Source organism: Plectrocnemia conspersa, unplaced genomic scaffold, assembly GCF_051122295.1.
Source record: "Plectrocnemia conspersa isolate PC_06_02 unplaced genomic scaffold, ASM5112229v1 ptg000005l, whole genome shotgun sequence".
NCBI lineage: Eukaryota > Metazoa > Arthropoda > Insecta > Trichoptera > Polycentropodidae > Plectrocnemia > Plectrocnemia conspersa.
The window spans coordinates 8,646,753-8,668,369 of record NW_028277169.1 but is presented as its reverse complement, the minus strand read 5'-3'; positions in this window follow the sequence as shown (position 1 = coordinate 8,668,369).

The window sequence follows — 21,617 nt, the reverse complement described above, 5'->3', positions numbered from 1 at the left end:
ACCGTGAAATTTTTTTTTTTCGGAATACGCATAATTTTATTTAACTCTTTATTTTCTCTTTTTTAAATAATTACTATTAACTATCTTTAACCGATATTCTCTAATTTCTTCAACATTATTATTATATCTATTGCTTCGAAGGCTCTCTTGAAATCCAATAAAACTGCTCCAATAATTTTGTTATATCCTTGGCTAACAACCAATCATTTATAATTACTTGTAATGCAATCTCAGCGAAATGTTTTTCTTTGAATCCCGATTGTTGTTCACATAAAATGTTTTGTGAAATAATAAAATTCTTAAATTTCTTATTTTTTTAATTATAACTTTTTCCATCGCAATTTTTATACAAGGCAATATGCTAATTGGTACCATTTCCTCAAACTTTTTACTAAATTTTATTTTAGTTTTAGGCATATTAGCAAACTTCAAATTATATTAATTTTATTATATTACATCTAATTCATCAGTACTGGTTCATTTCTTAAATTTACAAATTATATTGTGATTTTTTTTAAAGATAGTGATTCAAATTCACTAAATCTTACATTCAATGCTTTATTATTGTATTGTACTTAATTATTTAACTGCGGTTTTGAATTCATAATCTCTACTAGATTCTCAATATTGTATATACTCATTTTTTTTTTTTTTTTTATGTAAGGATCTTTATAACGAATACTCAATATAACGAATTTTTAATATTTCCACAAAAATCTTACATACAAAATGTTTTCATTGTAACGAAGACTGATCTCAGTATAACGAAATATTTTGATCTGAATTTAAAAATGACGTTACAACTTAACAAAATATTTCTCCGAATTTAGTTCTTATGCCTGATATATTCACAGGTGTCTCGCCGACCCAAAATTTTTTTTAATAAAACATTTTTAAACAAATTTATTGTGTTCATTACAGTATCCTTAAAAATAGACAAAACACGATATGTCAATATTGTAAGAAGTTATTTTGATGCTGTAGTAATATAGTAATTAAAAATAAAATAAAAATATATCATCTTCGCTTACATTCAATATAGTGAATTTTCAGTATAACGAAGTTTTTTTCATTGGTAACGTGAGCTTCGATACTGAGATTTTACTGTACAGTGTTTAGTTTTATTATTATCTAGCTAAGTTTTAAACCTAATCTTAAATTATATACAATATTTAGTTCAATATTAAATTGTAAACCTATTTTGAAATGATTTGAAAATGGAAAGTAGTTTTTTTATAGATTGAACTATTTTGACTAATTGAAAATCTCAAATATTACAGTTTAATTTTAACCATTAAATTTAAAAATAGTTAACAATAAAAAAATCAGAACGAAGCAAAAATAATAATTAAAACCCAAAATGTTGTGAGTCCGGTATTCGCACACTCGCTAGCTTCGGTACCTCACGGCAGCGAAGTAGCGACAGCTATATAATATAATTGTAATATATTTACATAAATAACTGAGTAAATTATAAATAAAATACATTATTTTTATATAATACAAAATAATACCAAAAATATGTTATATTGATTTTGTAAAAGATATTGAAAGCCTTTGTATTTATACATAAAAAATCCAAATAAATATGTAAAATGAATTAACAAAATTTAACAATACAAAATTTAAAATAAATTGAGAGACTGCAAATTAAAATTTTAAAAACCAAAAGTGAGAGACTGCAATTTAAAATTTTAATTAATACAATGACTTACAATATAAAGTAGAAATATCAAGTCCGCAATTCCGAATGTCAGTTCTTAAAGAAATATATAAAAAAAACGCAATAAAAACTGATACACCACTGCTAAAAATCGAATAAAATAAAGCTAACACTAACCAGGAAAAGGTTGAGAGGTTAGTCAACGCTTTTTTTACGTTTTGAAAAAATAACAAATTTATTATTAGACTTATTAATATAGTACATATTTCTATTAAAATGTGTCTAGAAGCTTAATGATCACAGCAAGTTTTACGAAAATATCTAATGAACATTGTAATGTTTAATTGTACATAATATTATTAATTGTACATTGAAACGATTTATATTTTTTTCAGCTTTAATCAACCGAAACGCTTAACAAATTTCCGCTTATTTTTCATCTCGCTTTAATTATAATAGCTGGCATTAAATTTTTCACAAAGTTTCTTTACAAAAGTACCCACCTTTTATGGAATGAAATTTTCGTTGGAAAATCGCCAACTCTGAATTCTCACTCAATTCCGTTTGATCGACGTAACTCGTGTACGTGCAGAATTTTAATTTTTCATCGTATTTATATACATAGGTATATATTTTATTTGCCAATACAAAAATATCCGTATTTGTATGCTAATATATATCGACTGCTTCTTAAAGCATTGCTGTACAAAACAATTTTAAGCAAATAAAACAGACTCATATAAAATATCGATCGTTAACATTCATATCAGCAACAAAAACAACTTTTCAAGTCGCTGCAAAGTCTGTGCTTAGGTTTAACTTTCTCGAAACTTAACAGCGTTATCTTCATGCCATAATCTGGTGCCTCTAGGTAAAGCCTGATTGCCAATACTGAGAATTATCTCGGTAATCAATCTTAAATATAATCTGTTTCATAAATAATGATGACTATAAAAAGTTTCATTATGCACTTATATTTTACAAATCTTTTAATGCATAAATATAGCAATATTTTATTTTAAATCAAGTTTAAAATCTAACATATGTTTACCTGAAATGCTTGAACAGTCCTTTTTATATTATACTAAATACAAGTGAGCCAAATAAATGCCGTCTAGACGGTTAAATTTAACCGTATTCTTTAGATGTTGTTACTAACTGGAATATTTAAAATACATAAATCAGAATGTCGATGTGTTTGCCATTTTTTAAATGCAATTATGTTTTAAAATAAATAATAAAAATATCTAACGAAACACATTTTTTTAATATACCAAATATGATCCAAAATCAACGAAGCGAATAATTCAAACATTTTGACGATAATACAATAAAGCATTCAATCAATCGTATTAATGAAAGGCGTTTTATTCAACAAAAGTCATGAAATTTAAAATAATAAATCATAAATATGTATATTAATATTAAAATTGTTCAAGCTATTAAAGTATCAATCTGCCCTTTTAAATAATTTTTTTATTATAATTAATTGAATCTAAAATAGATTATATTGAATTCTGGTTTTGATTTGGTATCGTTTTAAATAAAGTTTAAGCATTAAGCTTGATTAACTGTTTTTAATATATAGTGAGGTTTATTCTATAAAATGTGTTTATTTATTTAATTAATATTTATATTTATTTTTATTTTTAGCCTAACTACAAAACGGGTTGATTTTCGGATCAAATTTTTTACCATCTCTTTAAAATGTTTGGCACGAATACATCTCATTATTTTTGATAAAAATCTTTCAATTATTTCATTGGTAAATTGCTTGGTTTTTAATAAATATTAATGTGTGTTTTTTTCTTCTACACTAAGTAAAAGGATCTAAATATCAATGAAGTGAACAAAGGCAAAAAAGAGTGATATCTTAGATGAAGTAAAATCCAAAAATAATTCAGGTTATAATAAAATAAAACAATAAAAAATACATTAATTGCAATATTTAAAAAATAACATTTTGACTAAAGAATCTAAGCCAGTAGTTTATAACTAATAAACAATATTAACCCTTTACTTGCTAGGTGCTGATAAAACTATGTATGGCTCTTAAATGTGAAATTCGGATTTATCCCATGCTCAATAAAAAATTATATTTTTTAAGTGTTGAATAAATTTGTTGATTTATTTATTAACTGTGTCTAATTCCTGCACTACACTCCCTGGAAGTTGGCCAAGGTTGGCCAAGGACGGAGAATATAGTGGGTTACTTCGGTCGATTTCGGTCTAAAATCTCTCAGAAGTTGTCCAAGGTTACAGAGAACGGGAGGTAAAGTGGAGGTAGTTCAGTTAAGTCGGAGCTACTCTTCCGAGCGCGAGCGATGAGATACTTCCCCTTTCGCTCTCTTGCGTGTTAAGTGACGGGAGTGAGAGAGATAATGATATGGTTTTTCGCAAACTGAGATATAACGAGTAGCTCGGTTCAATTTCAGTATGCGCGTAGGCGTCCTACTGATATCTTTGAATATTTTAGGGCACCAAAAGGGATTAATTATATTTTTGATATTATATACTTTTAACATATATCGTTAATATATTTTTTTTCATTTAAAATTAAATAATTAAAAAATAATTAGTGGTACTTGAATCTGTTAAAAAAAATCGTTTCGAATATCCTTATGTATTTTCCTAGATCGGTTTATATAAATGTCACACCATAACGAATTCTTATTTAGAATCGATGGCGACAAATTCTAGGATAGTCTCAGATGTGGTGTTTGTATTCTAAAGTATCATTTTTATGCTTTATGACATTTTGCAAAAGCCGACAAAGGTTTTGCGTAAATTGAATATTTACGACCGAAAAGTTTTCACTGATATTGTATTGGTGAGTGCCCACACAAACTTTTATAATTATCAGTAGCGTAATTTTGACAATATGACAATTGAAAAATGCGATTATTTGGCACATTCTTCGATCGCGCGCAAATATGCCAGCTGTACATGACAGCAGCCGCCGTGCGTACGTCATTAACGCCCGCCGTCCGGACGGCATATGAAATTTGTGGCAGTGTGGCCGCTACACGGAAGTCGGCAACCTTGGCCGACTTCAGTTAAACTTCGGTTCAGACAACTTCCAGAGAGTGTAGCGCAAGCATTACTTATATAAACCGAACATAATGCACTTGTAGGTCCAATTCACGACAAACCGAACATAATGCACTTGTAGGTCCAATTCACACTGTCAATGCAATATTAAACTTTTTTGAATTGCCGTTTTTTATGTATTTAAGAAAGCAAATACCTCATAATCTCTTTTCGTCACATAGTTGAGTGTGATCAGCGACACAAAAAATATTAACATTTTTCATTGCGCTTTTAATACATATATGCGACAAGCCTTATTCTCACGGTCAATGCGTATTTTCTATGTAGCCATATATTCTTTAAGAAATCGTATTTTTTGTTTTGTTTAATAAAATATCACCAACTTGGGAACTAAATGCAATAAATATATGTATCGCCAAAAATAATAATCAAAAAAATCAGTAAAATATTTATATTTCATTTGATTTATTTATTTTTACGTAACATTTAGATGAGCTAGTTTAATACCTAACGACACAATTGATAATTGATAATTCAGAAAATATAATATGTCCCAAAGTGAGTATTGGAAATAAATTAATAAAAATGCAAATAAAAAAATTAAATCATTTATTTTATTATGGCGTACATATTTTCTTAATTAAATATAAACCCATTGATGTACTATATCATTTGACTTGAATAAGTAGCTCTTCCAGCTTTGTTGGATATTCACCGATTAACAACATGTCACATACATAACATAGATCAGAGATTATTTGTTCTCTGATCGAAACACTACCTTCCTAATTCTGAAGCGCCTTCCTCATAAAGTGACATAATAAGGAAACCACAATATATAGGTTGATTTAAGCTTATAATTTACAAACATAATAGGGTCTTAAAATTGATAACACTATTATATTGTATCGTGACATTTAAAGGTCGATCTTGTAAATTACAATAGTAGAAACGTGAGAGTTCTATAAATATTTTATCATGTATATTAGTACATATATAAACAATTTTTGTATTTAGCTCACGTGTAAAATACTACTTGACACCTTGAAAGCATATTTTGTCACTTTAAAAAAATAATAATAAAAGCATCGCCTTTTTTATGACTCCTACGTTATTCACATGCGATGTACACATAAAGATGATCACGTCTTCAAAAATAAATTCGTCGCTAATTTAATACTACGTTTCACGTTTTGTTATTCTCGGAAGTTCGTGTAAAAAACAGATAAAGCTTTATAGAAATTAAAATTTCACTTTAAATTTTAAAATAAAAAATAGCCTTTTTAGTCGTGTTTGTTTAAGATGCGCAAGATGTTAAAATATCAAATGCGAACTCGATACTTTATTAAGACATTCTTTAAAACACAGCATCACAAAATTAAATAGGAAGCCTAATATTTTTTTTATAAGTTATTATTAGACCTAAAATTATGTTTAATAATAAATAAAAAAATCTCCTGAAAATTAAAAAGATTAATAAGAAACAATTGTATGAATTGAAATATTTTAACTATTACTTCTACTAACGATTAAAACATAATAATACTTTCAGTTTAATCAAGTGTTCTACAAAACTTTCCGTTGTATATATGCATGATTGTGAAATAAAGATGAAAGTTTAACTAGAAAACTTCTCAAATCAGGTTTTTATTACTTTCTAGAATTTTTAAATTCAGCGTGTAAATAATAAGCAATAAAAAATGTGTTAATCTTTTTTTTATTTTAAAGAATATTTTATTATTCTGGATTATTCAAAATTACTTTTATAATCAATATATTTATTATTGTTACGAAATAGATACATATATTCAAAATATTCATATATCAACAGTATTTTAGAACATTTTAATTTTATATGATTTTTCTATAAATATACCTAAATAAATTATAATTTTCTTATTCCAGATATTTATCTAAAAGAATCACCGTTATATCAGTCCTTAAAATTTATTCAGCAATATATATACATATCTATATATCAATTATATTTGAAAAAATTGCGAAAAATATCACTATAAGAAGATCGCACGCCACGCAAAGAGTGATCTGAGATTAACTATTTTATTTATTCTGGCTCCACCAGCTAGCCACTAATTTATAAGCGCGTAATCCAAAATAAAATAGATTAATTTTATTTAATAAAAATATTAAATATGGTATTTTTTGACCATTTTTTAATATTTTAAGAACGATGGATGCCAAATTTATTTACAATTATTGATATATTTATATCATTTTTTGATACGTTCATAAATTAAAATAGTAGTTTTTGCATTAGTAATCCTTAATATAATTTCACCTATATTTAAGAAAAAAAAGCTTTGTTCAAAAAATTTAAATGTTAAAAATTAAATAATGGTAAAATTCAAATATGTATAGACTCGTCTAAAAACTTAATATTCACAAAAATAATCTTCCTTGACAAAATAGATAAATTTGTTCCTTAATAATGAAAGCTTAGATAAGTTATTTTTTATACATCAAATTTATATAATAATATTATAAACATTTTTTGTGTCTTTATAACATACTTAATATTTTATACCATAAGTACATAAATCCGATGTATGTAAATACAATTAATTTTTATTTTTCATTTTATCAATAAAATAATAATAATTGGGATAAAAAATATTACATTATTCGATTGGAAATAGTCGCATAAATGTATTTCTTATAATAATTGAAGTGCTCTTATAATAATTAAATGTGGTGAAAGAGAAGGCTTTGCTACTATAAGGTTTATTGCTATTAAAATCCACCTACGTGTTTTTCTATAAATATGTGTATCTTATAACTATAATTGAATTTTTATGTACGAGACACATTAGCGGTAAGCTTTATTAATGTTCATTTACAAAAAAAACTCAGTTATATTTTGTATATGTAAGATTATGTTTCTTAATCTTATTGAAATATTATTTTATATATGTATCAGGGGCGGGCGGTACGATACTTTCCCTCTCGGTCGCTCGCGTGCTAAGTGACGAGAGTGAATGAAAGATAAGGGCATGCTGACCGCATGCTCTTGCATAAAGTATCTCATCGCCCGCGCCTATATGTATGTATATACAACCCCAGATTTTATTTTTTATCTCTAAAATATCACTATGTACTTCATATAAAATAAATAGCTTTATTATATGACTTTGCCAAAATTTTCCTTACAATTATATCATATAATTAAATATTTGACAATAAAATAATTTAATTCTTAAATTATTTTTACTCATCAACATTTTGAGACTTCATTTGTGATATTGCGACATAAAATTAAGCAAATGATAACCATACATCATATAAAACAATTCATATTATAGCGATTTAAGAAGCGAAGCTGATAAAAAGAAAAAGTTTAATTATTAGAAGGCAATTTGAGTTTGGTTTTCCTAAATTTTTCTAATCTTACGGATTTATATCATAATAAATAATTTAAAATAAATCGAGCTTCGTCGTTAGATTGTTAATCGGAAAAATAGTACATACATATTAAAATAAATGTCACTGATTTAACGATTTTGATGTCAGTCTGGTGTCTTACTACTTACCTAGTAGTTGTTGATTGTGCTTATTCCATTTTAATGCATTGAGCTTACTCTTGCCATTTTTCAAAGAATGTAAATTAATATGTGCTTTAAATTTTAACAATATATTGCTTTTAATAAGTTTTAGTAGATCTACATCCATACAAGCAAAATATAGTTGCCAACCTCAAGATTAGTTTATGTGTCTTAAAAAATAGTAGCTTTTTAATTGCTTATTTTCTTTAAATGAACTTTAATTTTTATTATTAATTGCATGACGTCGAGCGGCGGAATGCGTTTTTTTTTATTTATCTGATGTTCTATAGCCGCCACAACAAAATAATAAAAGTTATGTGTATCTATACTACATTGTTGTATTTTTAATAATTCTAAAAATCCCTATCTACAAAATATATATTTTTTTTTAATTTGCACTAAAATGTAAATATACTATATTTCTGTTTAGTGTTAAGTGAGACATAATAAAAATAAAAAGTTTTTGTTATAAATATTTTAGTATTTATAAATTATAATATTAAAACTGTATTCAGACTTTATTGGGACGCTTTTTGATATAGGTACATATATTTTTTTATTCCCCCCACAACAATGTATCAACTCTCGATGGTCAGGTACAAATTAATCTTATCGCTTAAGCGGCTTTGTCGCGATTCTTTGATCGTCCATCGACAACAAAGGCTTTCGAGATTTGTTTGTCGCCGGGTATGGTAATAATAGTCGAGCGTGGCTCTTCACCGGATGAATTAAGCTCCATAGCAAACTCCGCTGCCGAGTAGGCGACTGTCTGAGCATAATTTCATACTCAATAACTCGCTGCGAATGAATGCTGCGGCTGGCAGTAAAAAACTTTGCGTATAATACTTTCAACAATATTAATTTTCCACATTCGTATCTAGAGTAAGAGGCTTTTCGGAGATGCGTTCGTTCAGAGCACGTGACCTCATATGTGGTACTACAAATTATGCAAACTTTTAACTGCAAGAGTTTAGTATATCTAGTTATATTATGCAAAACGTGGTTCAGATTGATGCAAGCTGGTGACTTAGACTTGATAGGAGAAAATTTAGGTCACCCGTATGGAAAATTGAGACGTTGAAGCGAAATAATTGGGCGAATGCGTTTAAACCGATATTAGGCAAATACCTACAATGTTATTTAAATACGCAGTAAATAAATTATGCGTTAAATTAACACAAGTGTCATTTCATGTCTTAAAAAATATTTTGAATAAATATTTTCTTCCTATGGTAAATATGATGTTAATAACAATATTTAAAAACACTTTTGGAATGTCAATCTTGCTTTTAATCGCGTATTAGCTGGCCACACATGTACGGATATATCCGAGATGGATGTCCGGCGGACAAATCTGATCGTGTGTGGTGTAAAAAATCACAGATGTGTCTGTCCGCCGTCTATCCGCTGTTTGTGCAAGACAATCAGACCTTTTAAATCTTAACTATTACATAATATTAGTTCACTATTTAGGTCTCATTCTATTAATAATTTATTAGAGAATTGCTTCTCATAAAATTATGAAACTTTCTAATGGAAACACTGGCAAATCAAACTGTTCTTATCAGTTTTAGTTTCGGGAACTTGATTTACTTCATCAGACGCACAACACACCAACAGATTCAAGCCTTATTTTTAGACCACGCAATACAACGTGTTCAGCACCGAGGCTTTGCCCCTGCACCAGCCAGCTTAAAAGCAAGTTACCATTAGCGTTTTAAAAATAATTGAAAACAATTGATCTTGCTTCATTTTTTTTTAGTCCATACACAAAAAAAACAATCAAATTTATGACGCCAATCAGAAGATTGTGAAGGGATCAGTATTGTATTATTTTTTTTTAAATGAAGCAGTAAACGCGAAATACATTTTCGGTATGCTTACTAATAAAAAATAAGCATTTAGATTTTTTCAGAATTGCATTAAAAGTTACTGCCACATTTTTTTATTTTGCTTGATTTAGCATCTAAAACAAACCATCTTTTACGAAAAAAAAAATATAGCACTATAGAGCAAACACACTTAATTCTTTAATGCGTAGATAAATACGTGGATAAACCATAATCCACAATAGCTTTACGTAAAAGGTCTACTAAAAATCCTATATGAGTAATATAATGTGTAGTCTTTAATTACATTAAAAAATAAAATTAATAATAAAATGAGAATATATCTAAGATCTTTTTAAAGCTTTATTAGCATTCCTCGTATTTTAATTATTTTATATATTGTTAATCTTTTTAAGCACGGAATAGCGTAGTCCGTAACGTCTCAGACTAATAACACTGATGTTATGGGTTCGCGCCCCGGCAGTAGCACTCGAATTTTTATTTTTTAAAATGCGCTATTATTAAAAAAACCAGCTGCAGTGACATCTATCGAATATAAATTATATTACACATAATAATTTATAATTATTAATATAGTTTCTTTCATTATGACCACCAGACTTTCAGTCTGGTGGTCATAATGGAAGATTTAATAAAATAAATAAATATCGAAGGAGCAACTTTGAAATGTTAAAAACCAACTCATTATACTAAATATCGTTACATATATTTACAAAAATTTCTTATATGTTTATAATTTTATTAAAGTAAATGACACACCATTTGTTTTTCTGTGTTTCTGCGTTTTTTTTACATTTATATTCAACTAGCTTCTAACTATTCTGAAATAGTTCAATTTCAAACTAATTAATAATGTCTTTTTTAAATTTCAAATAAATATTGTATATTAAAATCTCACTTCTGTTTCAATATATTTGTATTTATTTTTTAATTAATTGTGCATTAAATATATACCAGACAGATTTTAAAAAATGTATATAAAAACAGTTAAAAGCTTTAATATATAACATAAATATGTATTATAATGAAAGGGATTTAGTGCGTTTATATTATGTAAGGATGTTCAAAAAACAATTAGGAAAATATGTTCATGTAATAATAGAATATATTTTCTGTATAAGAAGGAATATGAGGAATATACGAAGCATGTAATATGATATTAATTAATTTAAGCGTAATTTAAACACATTAATTGTGTTCGCGTAAACTAAGATTTCCTGTAAATAATTTTACGAACTTCCTGCGTGTAGTGTTTAAAGTAATGAAACCTGTTTATAAAGCATATGTAGGTGAAAATGGGGCTAAACGGTGCAAAAATATAAAAGTTTAATTTAATTTATTTTATTTATTTATTTAAAGCCATAAAAACAGTTTATTATTGATTTACATACTTTGGTTTAAATCTGGTTACACTACTTATTCAGTAGTTGTTGATTGTGTTTACTTGGTTGTAACGCAACGTGATATTGTCTGTCATGTTGCAACAAAAGATTTACAACGTATTATTATATACTAGTCGATATTATTTTGCCAATACAATACCATTTAAAATTTACAGGACACATACACCATTTTAACTACTACATCAAACTACCTTCATAGCCGGAAATTGCCATACGCAGCGGAAATTAACAGGGTGGAAAACTTTTATTTTTTAATCATTCTGGGAGCGGGATCTATAATATGAGTTATCTCATAGCGGTTTATGAGGTTTCAGTAAAAAAAACGATTGAATTTTTGAACCATTATTAAGGAGAACAAATACTGTTTTAATATATTAGATCTCACGTTAACATTACCGTTAAAATGGGTATAAAATCGTTTGTAAAAAAATTGGGTTATTAAGTGGGTTAAAATTTTTTCACTTTTTAATTTTAGTCAATTATTCATAAACATTTAATAAATATTTTTTAATGCCATATGCATGTGAGTTATATTTAGAAATCAAATTTTATAAAATGATTAGGTCTTATTAAATTTACGTTATGGTAAATAAGAGTATTCAAACATTTACTAAAAAAAATATATTTTAATTGAACAGACTCTTTAAAAGAATTTTAATTCTGAAAAGTATAATAGATACCCTAAATGGCAACGCTGTACTATTTCACATTTAATATTTTGCACACAACAGCGACGACAAAGGGACTTCGCTTAAAGATAACGTCATATTCGACAACACAGCTGCAGCATTTAAAATACCGCTCACAAATAAAGAAGTCATTTGACAATTTTAATGTATTTTCTTAGCCGGTTCAGACTGTAATTATCTATAAAATAATATTTTTTTTAATAAATGATCAACTCTAATTGAATGAAGAAAAGCACACATTAGCAAATGAACAGTTTTATGAAATTAAAGCCAACGCTCTTGTTCAGATTTTAGAAGCAACTTTATGACATTTGGAGCAGAGAAACATTCCAATATAATAGTACTGATCTTAGTAGATATACAGGGTCCAGTTTTACCTCAAAATTATGTTTGAGTTATTCAAAAAAGTTGAACAATTTTTATTCAAAGCCTTAGCTCTATCTGTATTTATCCTAATATTTTACATTAAAATGATCCACAGGAATCTACTACATTTTTTTACCATATCACTCATCTCACATATCTGTAAAATATTTCGATGTTCCATTAAAGTGATTCTCAACTATTTTTATTGACTGGCAAATGCCAGTTATTATGAATCGCTTGACTATGTACAATGATAAAAGTTTTGATAGGATCTGATTGAAGTGATTTTGAGTCTCTCAGCCAGTGGAACATTTAGTGAATCTGTATAATATATTTTATTGCACATATGACTATGTATATCAATATAGCGCTGAAAATCATAATTCAGTATTGGACGGCGATGTTAAATGCGGAAGAGTTCAGGTGAATAAAAGTGGTGTAGCAGATTAGTTGCGTTTTTAAATATCTAAAATGTGTTTGTTCTTGCAAACTATTTTATACACTTGAATGGGACAGGAAAGCATTTTTAAACGTCGGGTACCTAAATTAAACCCATTGTTATTAACACTTTAAGGGATTGACTCATACTCATAAATTATAAAAAATGTTTGGCTTGTAATAAAGCGTTTTAAACGCCTAAGAAAAAATGGGTCTCTTTGTTAAAATGCATCCCACCGTGGGAAACATTTTTACAGCTTAAGTTGCATAGTACGCACTACAATCTAAAAAGGATTAAAAATATATGTCTCCTTCATAAAATAATGCGTGCTTTTGAATTTAAAAAATACTTGCCACTCTTCTGCAATTAATCACCGAAAATAGCCGATTGACAAAATTTTATATGAAGAAGCAATGAATATAAATACCTCCCAGACACTTCGTCTCCTCTGAGACTTTTTCAGAGACTGGCAATCACACTTAAACATTCATTCTGGAACATCATAGTTTAGACCAGCGAAGATCGCAGAAGCCGCCGCTTCTCTCTTCGCATCCACTGGTTCAGCTCGGCGTCTATAATCCAGAGTGAACTCGCTTTAAAAACACCTGTAAAGTACAGATCCACCCACGAAAAACAATTATTTATTGTTGCATAACATAATAACAAAAACAGCAAACTTTGTCTTAACAAAATAAGCCATCTGACTCGAGGATCAGGAAAAAAATTCTGCAAATGTAAAAGTAAAATAATTCATTTCGAAATCTTCGGAAAACAATCTTAATAAAATAAAAAAATATAACTAAAAATAGCAAATCAGACTAAATAGTATTTGCTAGTGCAAATAGTATGGACATAAAAAGTAATAGTTACATTACACTGTAATAGTTACCATACTGAGTATAGATATAAAACATAATAGTTACATTACTCGAGTGTAAAGATTCAACTATCTACCATTTATCTTGGACCTACAATTCAATTCGCAGCGTCTCGCGGGCACTTTGTATAAGTCTGAAAAGATTGATGGTTGTTGATCAAGTACCAGGAAGAAGAAAAAGAAAAATGAAAGAGAAAAATCTCACGTCGTTACCAAAAGTATGAAATCGTCAAACGTAAATAGCAGAGCTTGTCAATAACAACTTCTTCCATCATTTTGATTAATTAGCGTAGAACGAAAGCTCAACATTGGCTTGAGAAAAAATCTTAAAAACAACAGGATATTATTTTTGATTATGATCCAGTCGCAGCTTTGCCCGGGGCAGTTTTTCCTTTGAACCTTTAATTTAGCCTTGTTTTATCTATTCTACAAGTCCCGGTAAATGGCTCATTCGAGATTACACATAGAGCTTATCTGAATTGCTTACCCTGCCTTTTCAATTACTTTTCAATGGGACGCGTTTAGGTGTAATGCTCTTTTTCGGGCTCTCGAGTTATTTTCTCGTTATACGTAGTGCGATAAAAAACGAGAAATAAAGTGAATCGTGTATTGTTAAAGCTAAGTAAGGTGGCAGATGGTTAAAACGTACAGTCCCGCCCATTTCGTACATTGTGAAATATTAAAATTCTGAAAACGTAATTATTTTTCGGTTACGGTTTTCAGTTTATGGTCAATGTAATAAGATTACCTCAAAACAAACCTTGTGTGGGCGTTTATCGTTACGCTTTGATGTTATTTATTTAAAATATTGTAACATCGTTAATTCTCGTTCCATTTAGCCACTTAAAGATTTTTGCTGATGCGAAAATCTGAGTCTACAAAAAACCATTTACTAATTTCACCAAAATGAGAAAAGTCACGTTAAGCTAAAAATGTTTATTAATATTTAATAGTATTTAACTTTACATTTAACACTTACATGTAATTATTTTTATTCAAATATGTTGGTACAGTCAAACTTTACAAGTTAACTTAATAATTAAAACTAAATAGTCATTTATGAATTTTTTAAATATTTTTCCGAGCAAGAATATTGTATGTTTACACAGATATTAAAATTAAACAGCACTTTCACAGACAATTAATAAGTCTTATAAAATATTTGTGTAATATTAGATTAGTTGCATTTAGTTTTGAAAATCGTTCATTCATAATTAGGGATTGCAATACCGGTAATACCGGTATTGGGGCAAAAATCAACCTTCGGCAACCCAAGTAAAAATTTGATTATTATATAATATTACATATATTACGACAAACAATGTTGTTCGAGTATCGTTATTCTCCGAGTGGTGATTGAGAAGCTAGCGGAGGGATGATATCCAGTGGATGGTCCTGAATGGTAGCGACGATGTAGTGGAATTTCGTTTCTCTCTACTCCGGCGATCGTTTGGTGGACTAACCGTCTATGACCGTATGGTCCATCGACTCAGGCCTTGGCCGTGACTGACTGATCCTCATTGGAGACCAGCTTTAAGTATCAAAGGTTGTAAAGCTCACTGACGAATCACAACCATGCAGCAACCATCAAAGGATCGAGCAATAGGGGAGCGCAAAAACAATTATCACTTCTCAGAAGTCAAAAATCCACGTCAAAAGCAATAAAATCGTGCTGTCGCCGTCGCAGTGGGAACGCTCGTTACCGAGCATTCCCACTGCGACGGCGCCGACACGATTTTATTGCTTTTGACGTGAATTTTTGACTTCTGAGAAGTGATAATTGTTTTTGCACTCTCCTATTGACTAAAATTCGTTTTGAATTGTGTGTGTTGCTTTACGATGATTTTTGTCGTCCAGTGATATATTGTTTCTGTTCCAGTTTTGCAATAAAGAAATAATATTTTAATGCATCGAATTATAATTACATGTTTTTTATGTGAAACTCTTTTTTCTGGACGTAACGAAGGTTTTTGTGTGATCTCTTCCCTTACAATATATTGTCAAGTTCATCCTTATTGTGTCATGGTTACGGTGATTATCGCTCAATAATAACCCCCACAACTATTCTAAGAAGAGTATCATTTTGAAGAATATGATTAGATGTTTTGGTAATATTATTCTTCTTGTGTGGTTGGTTTTGTTCTTATCCGTTTAAATCCTTCTCTCTTTCTGATCATTTTCTTCCCTCTTCTAACTTTTTATACCCAGTGCCTACTTTGCTATTTAATTATCCTAGAATTATTAATGCGTCACGTTTAGGGAATCTTTCACACTGCTTTTGAAGTTCCTTATAAAATCTATCTTTATTTTCATCTTCTGCCTCTTCTGTTGAAGCAAATGCATTGACGAAAATTATATTGATTAAGCTTCCTTTCAGTCTTAATTTTAATAATCTGTTGCTGATTGGTTCGAATCCTAGATCAACTGATCCTGTACCCCATTTTGTGCCTTTGAATGACCATGACATATTTTATTATTAGCTGTTTTAATCCCATCAACATTTGTAAATGTAGATATAAAATTTACCGTGATTCTCAATTGAATATGTAAATATTTATTTTCACGAAAAAAGATGGCAATCGTTTTTATTTAATATTAAACGTGACGGATCTTATAATGTTGATTTCATAGAATGGCAAAGGCGTCAATCACTTTATGCAGAACGATGAAGTTTAACTAGAACTTAATATCCTTTTAAACTTTCAATATACTTTAAAACACCCAGAACAAGGCTATCCATTTATAATTCTTAATTTAATAAACTTTCAACCGAAATATTTCATAAAAAATATATAATTTCACTAAAACATTATTACAGTATATATTTAATATAACGATACAATATCACATTATAAATGAAAAAGGTTCAGCAATAAATCAAATATCGATTCACTCAAATAATGCGATAGAAAAAAATACCGACGTTGGATATAAAATACGTGCAATTTTGAAAGTTTTCTTTGAAAAATCATCTCGGACTATCTTTATTATCCGTCAAGGGCGTTCTCTTGAAGCATTTAACGAAACGCACTTACTTTCGCAGTATCTTCTTTCGATAACTTTTTAGATTGAAGCGGTGTTCGCAACGCACGACTTGAATTCTAATTCAGAAGTGTCAGGGTCGGAAAACTTTACGATTTACATCATGCATAGTAAAAAAAACTACTTCCAGAAGCAGATGGCGTAAAATTGCAAGTTCACCTAGCTGGGACGTCTGAATGAATCGATTACATAAATCGCATGTTTTCTGTGTATACAGGAAAACATCGTGATTCGTTTATTTCAAAAGCAAAACTCAATTCTATGTAGTTAGAATTCCAGTTAAAAAATTATTTCATACACATCGATGGATTTATATGTAAATTTTGTAGCTCGAGTTTTTACTGAACTTACTGGAAGATGTCAACACTCTAATATAAATAAATACTTTACGAAAATCTAACAATCTCAAAAATAACAAGTAATCATAAAAAACCGTATATTTTCACCGAAAGCAATTCTGAAAAATGTTTTAAAATACGGGGACTTATCAGATGAACTTATATGACGCCAGCAGCATATGACCCCACTTTATCCAGCACCACTTAAAAATGTTGCTTTAGTTTTTTGAGCGCTTTATTAGTACTAGATAATTTCTATAGTGGCTATATATTTTGCTTAGTTGTAATTTAAAAAAGGTCAAAACCGTTTTATAAACGTCACCATTTATTTAAGTAGCGTGATACTAATATATAAACGATACAAATAAAACTATAGAATTATTTATTGGCTTAAAAAAAGCGTTAGACAAAGTAGAACATAAAATATTATTAGAGAAATTAAAATATATTAGCTGTCGGCACCTCACTTTCGTGAGGTACCGAAGCTAGCGAGTGTGCGAATACCGGACCCTCAACTTTTTGGATTTTTAGCATTACTTTAGCTTCGTTCTGATTTTATTAAATATGTTTATAAATTGAATGCTTGAAATTATATAATAAAATAATTGTATAGCTGTGCGAATGCCCCCACCTGCCCCCCCCCTCCTCTTTTTCTGAAATGACAAAGATATTAAAAGTGTCAAAGTAGCCTCTATTAAACTTTAATAAGGACACGCTTGAGGATGAATTAGTTTGGGTTAAAGCCAACAACTTTGTGATACTGTTACCTTTGGGGTTAATTAAAAATTATATTTATATATTTTAACATATGTTGTTTGTAATGCATAGATTATAATTCACAGAAAATATAACTAATCATATAATTTTTAAATTAAAAATTGATAAGAAAATTGTTTTTCAGATACGTAATCCATAATTGAATTTTTTTAAGTAGGGAACCTCTGAGAATAAATCCGTCGGCTTCGTTTATTTTTTTATACTATAACAACATTGCTTAGTACCATAAATAATTAAATTCAAATATATTTTAAATACATGAATAAAACATAAGGTATAATAAAATATATTTATATAATATGTCTATGTATCAAATCAAATAAACTGATTACGTGGTGAAAGAACATAATTGACGATACCTTGACTTATATTATAGTATTAACTCAAAATTCGCTATTGTTATTTTACGTGAAAACGTTTTATATAAATATACATGTATGTAAGTAACTTGAAAACTATCTAGTTCAAAATGAGCTGCGTATGTTTAAAGTTAAAAAATAAAATTTGCATTTTATAATGAACTATTGTTGCAACCACGTGTATCGCAAATAATAAAAAACAGTGCCACCTGTATAGAAATGCATTCGAGGAGTAACAAAGCAAATATTAAAAACTTTTTCATTACAAAATACACTAACTGGAACAGAATATAATTTCATATAAGACTTTTAATAATGCATAGCACTTTGCAATTGCAATATTTTTTTCTCAATAATTGGAACAACTAGAAAAATCTAATTTATGATGATCGACCAATTTTATAATTAAATAAAAATCACTTATTTTGCTCCCCTCATATAAAAAAAAACACATAGGGTTCATATAGGATTTTAACCTAGATCTTTAAAATATTAATCACCGATTTATGCCACTGGTCTATCGTGCTATAATATGACTACTGCAAGCAGCTTTGACGAATGGTGAACGGGTTTCTTTGCCTCTAATTAACGCCCCTGTTAGGTCTGGTATTTGTTTCTTCAGGCTGAACGATCTTTTATGATATTAAATGAGAATAATGTCTTATTCCTAACAAAATCATAGACTTTATTGACAGCGCGCTTAAGTGAATACAAGTATATTGTTCACTGGTGACAAATGGTTATAGAAATTTAGCTCAATATATAAATTTTTGTCCAACAATTTTTGCAACAATTAGATATTCGGTTTATTTAATGTCAGAAGAATGGGAAGAGATCAACAACTCTTCCGTCTGGCTTTTTCTTGAGCAATCACATTTGCTGAAGGCGGAATTATTTTATTTTAAAAACGGAAACCCCCGCTCTTTAGACATATTACTATTTCTGTTTTTTCTGAAAATTCTTTAGAGCTTGATTTGCTGTGGAATGAGATGAGTTTGCAAGGCACTGATCGTAATATTTATTATTAACAGTGTGTTTCGCTAACAAAAATTGAAACGAAGGCTTACAGACGTTAGGTTTCGAATTTTAATGCAAATACTAAATCGATCTTCTGATTTGAATGATGTAACGTAAGCGATCGAGAATGATTTACGCATAGATTCACACGCTCTACGTCACGTAGTCGCACCCCAATCTAATTTCCTGTCGAAGTTTCCCTGTATATAATCGGCGAACATGGGAAGCTCTTAAACACGTATGTTGTAACACACCTTGAATATGCTGCTTCGAAAACTTCTATATTATTTAATGTAAGAACATGCCTGATTTAGATATTTGCTACACTGTGGAAGAAAAAAAATGGTTTTAAAATTCTCACGCTTTCTTCTAATGAAAAAATAATATACGACCAAGTTTTCATAGAAATAAATTTGCCTCTACTCGCAATTTTGGAGTACCTTGGAATTTCAGCACCAGGGGTGTGTGCACATTTTCTGATCATTTTCAGCAGACTTTCCCGGCAAGTTTTAAATGTATTTTTCTGACCATTAAAAATAATTACATTTGGAAACGAACGTACCGTAACGTGTTTTGAAGGTGAAAAGTAGAAAAGCCGCTCAGGCGCATGGAACGTGTTATATAACGGCTAAATATTTCTATAATCAACTATTCGAATTGAGGAAAACATTTTTCCTCTCGCGTATTTACCAGCTATGCTACAAATTTCAATAAAATTTTGCAAATTGATTTTTTATTACTAGAGTTTATTAAACTTTATATTATTAAATTCTAAAAAAGTCGTCAAAGAGCAATTTTATTAGTTAATTGTATGAATTGTATCAAACAAAATCGTCGTTTTATTAGAGGTGTTTATTTCTGTTTCTAAAATAAAGTTTGTTGTTATTTAATTTTTGTGCATAATTTAAGATCGTCATGTACAATTTGTGTATATTAGTTATACGCAAAGTTTTCCGTAGGTATCTCTGAAACACTAGATTCGACACAAATCTGGACCAGAGGAAGCGAAGAGGGAAGCGGCAGCTTCTGCGAACTTCGATGGTCTGAAGTTTGGTCGGCACCATTTTCGTCGAAGTTGCTACGAATTTAGTATGCCTAATTTGAAACGCTCTTGAACCCAGTGAACCCAGGAGAACATTAACACTAATCGTAACCAGGAACCCGGCTGCAGTCGTCGATCGTGACGGATATGTCGAGAAGAGAATGAAAGTAGAGCACTGTTCGAAGTCTTGAAGCTACTGGTTGCTAATAAAACGGTGGATAAGGGCCTGTGCTCGAGGATAAGGAACGAGTAAGAACCTCTGGGCTTTCTTTAGCTTTTGAAGTTCTGACGCTTTGAACTTAAAAATTAATGTAGGTGTATATGTGTGAGTGTCAAGAAAGTATTTGAGATAGTGTTTGAGGAAGTGATCGTTGGTTACCCGCGTCCCGTATTTATACCTATGGCTCTTCGACAGATAATTTTTGCATTTTGTCTTAGCTCAGGAGAGTGATGGTTCAGGTTCCGATGAACTGCTACTTGTTTATAATCACCCCCCCCCCCCCTCTTTGTGAGCTCACACAGGCTTTCAATAGAGTTCATGTCAGGAGAATTCCCGGACCATGGCAAAAACTGGAAGTTTTTTCAGCCAGGAATGCAGTGGCCAACAGTGCAGTGGAGTCATGCATGAACATATACTCCTGGCCACCGGGGAACCATTCTCTAACTTGAAGCAAGAACCGATGTTCCAGTACTTGTCATGCCTCATAGTCCTTTGTACGATGTGGAGGCACCCCATCCCTTTGGAGGAGATGTCTGAACATACCATGATATTATCAGGGTGTTTGACCGTCTCCACGAGACAGTTCAAATTTAATTTCTCCCCTGGGTGTCTTCTGACGAACGATAATTTGTTCACCAAAATTCTGAATGTGGACTTGTCAAAAAAGCACTGCTGAAAAAAAACATAAGTACTAAATTTGAATTTTTAAAAGCTTAAAGCCTACTAAAATGATAGTTAGCCGATTCTGACGATGTGTTTGTGTGCTTTGTCCTATTCCAGCCGCTCTTTTATGTGGACGATGATCCATGAGGTTCTCCTCAGGCAATCTCCTCTGGACTGTCCTTTAAGAAACTTTGATGCTTTTTTCATTGACCATCAAGGTATGACAGGCCGCACTGTTTTTGCAATTTTAGAGACAGACTT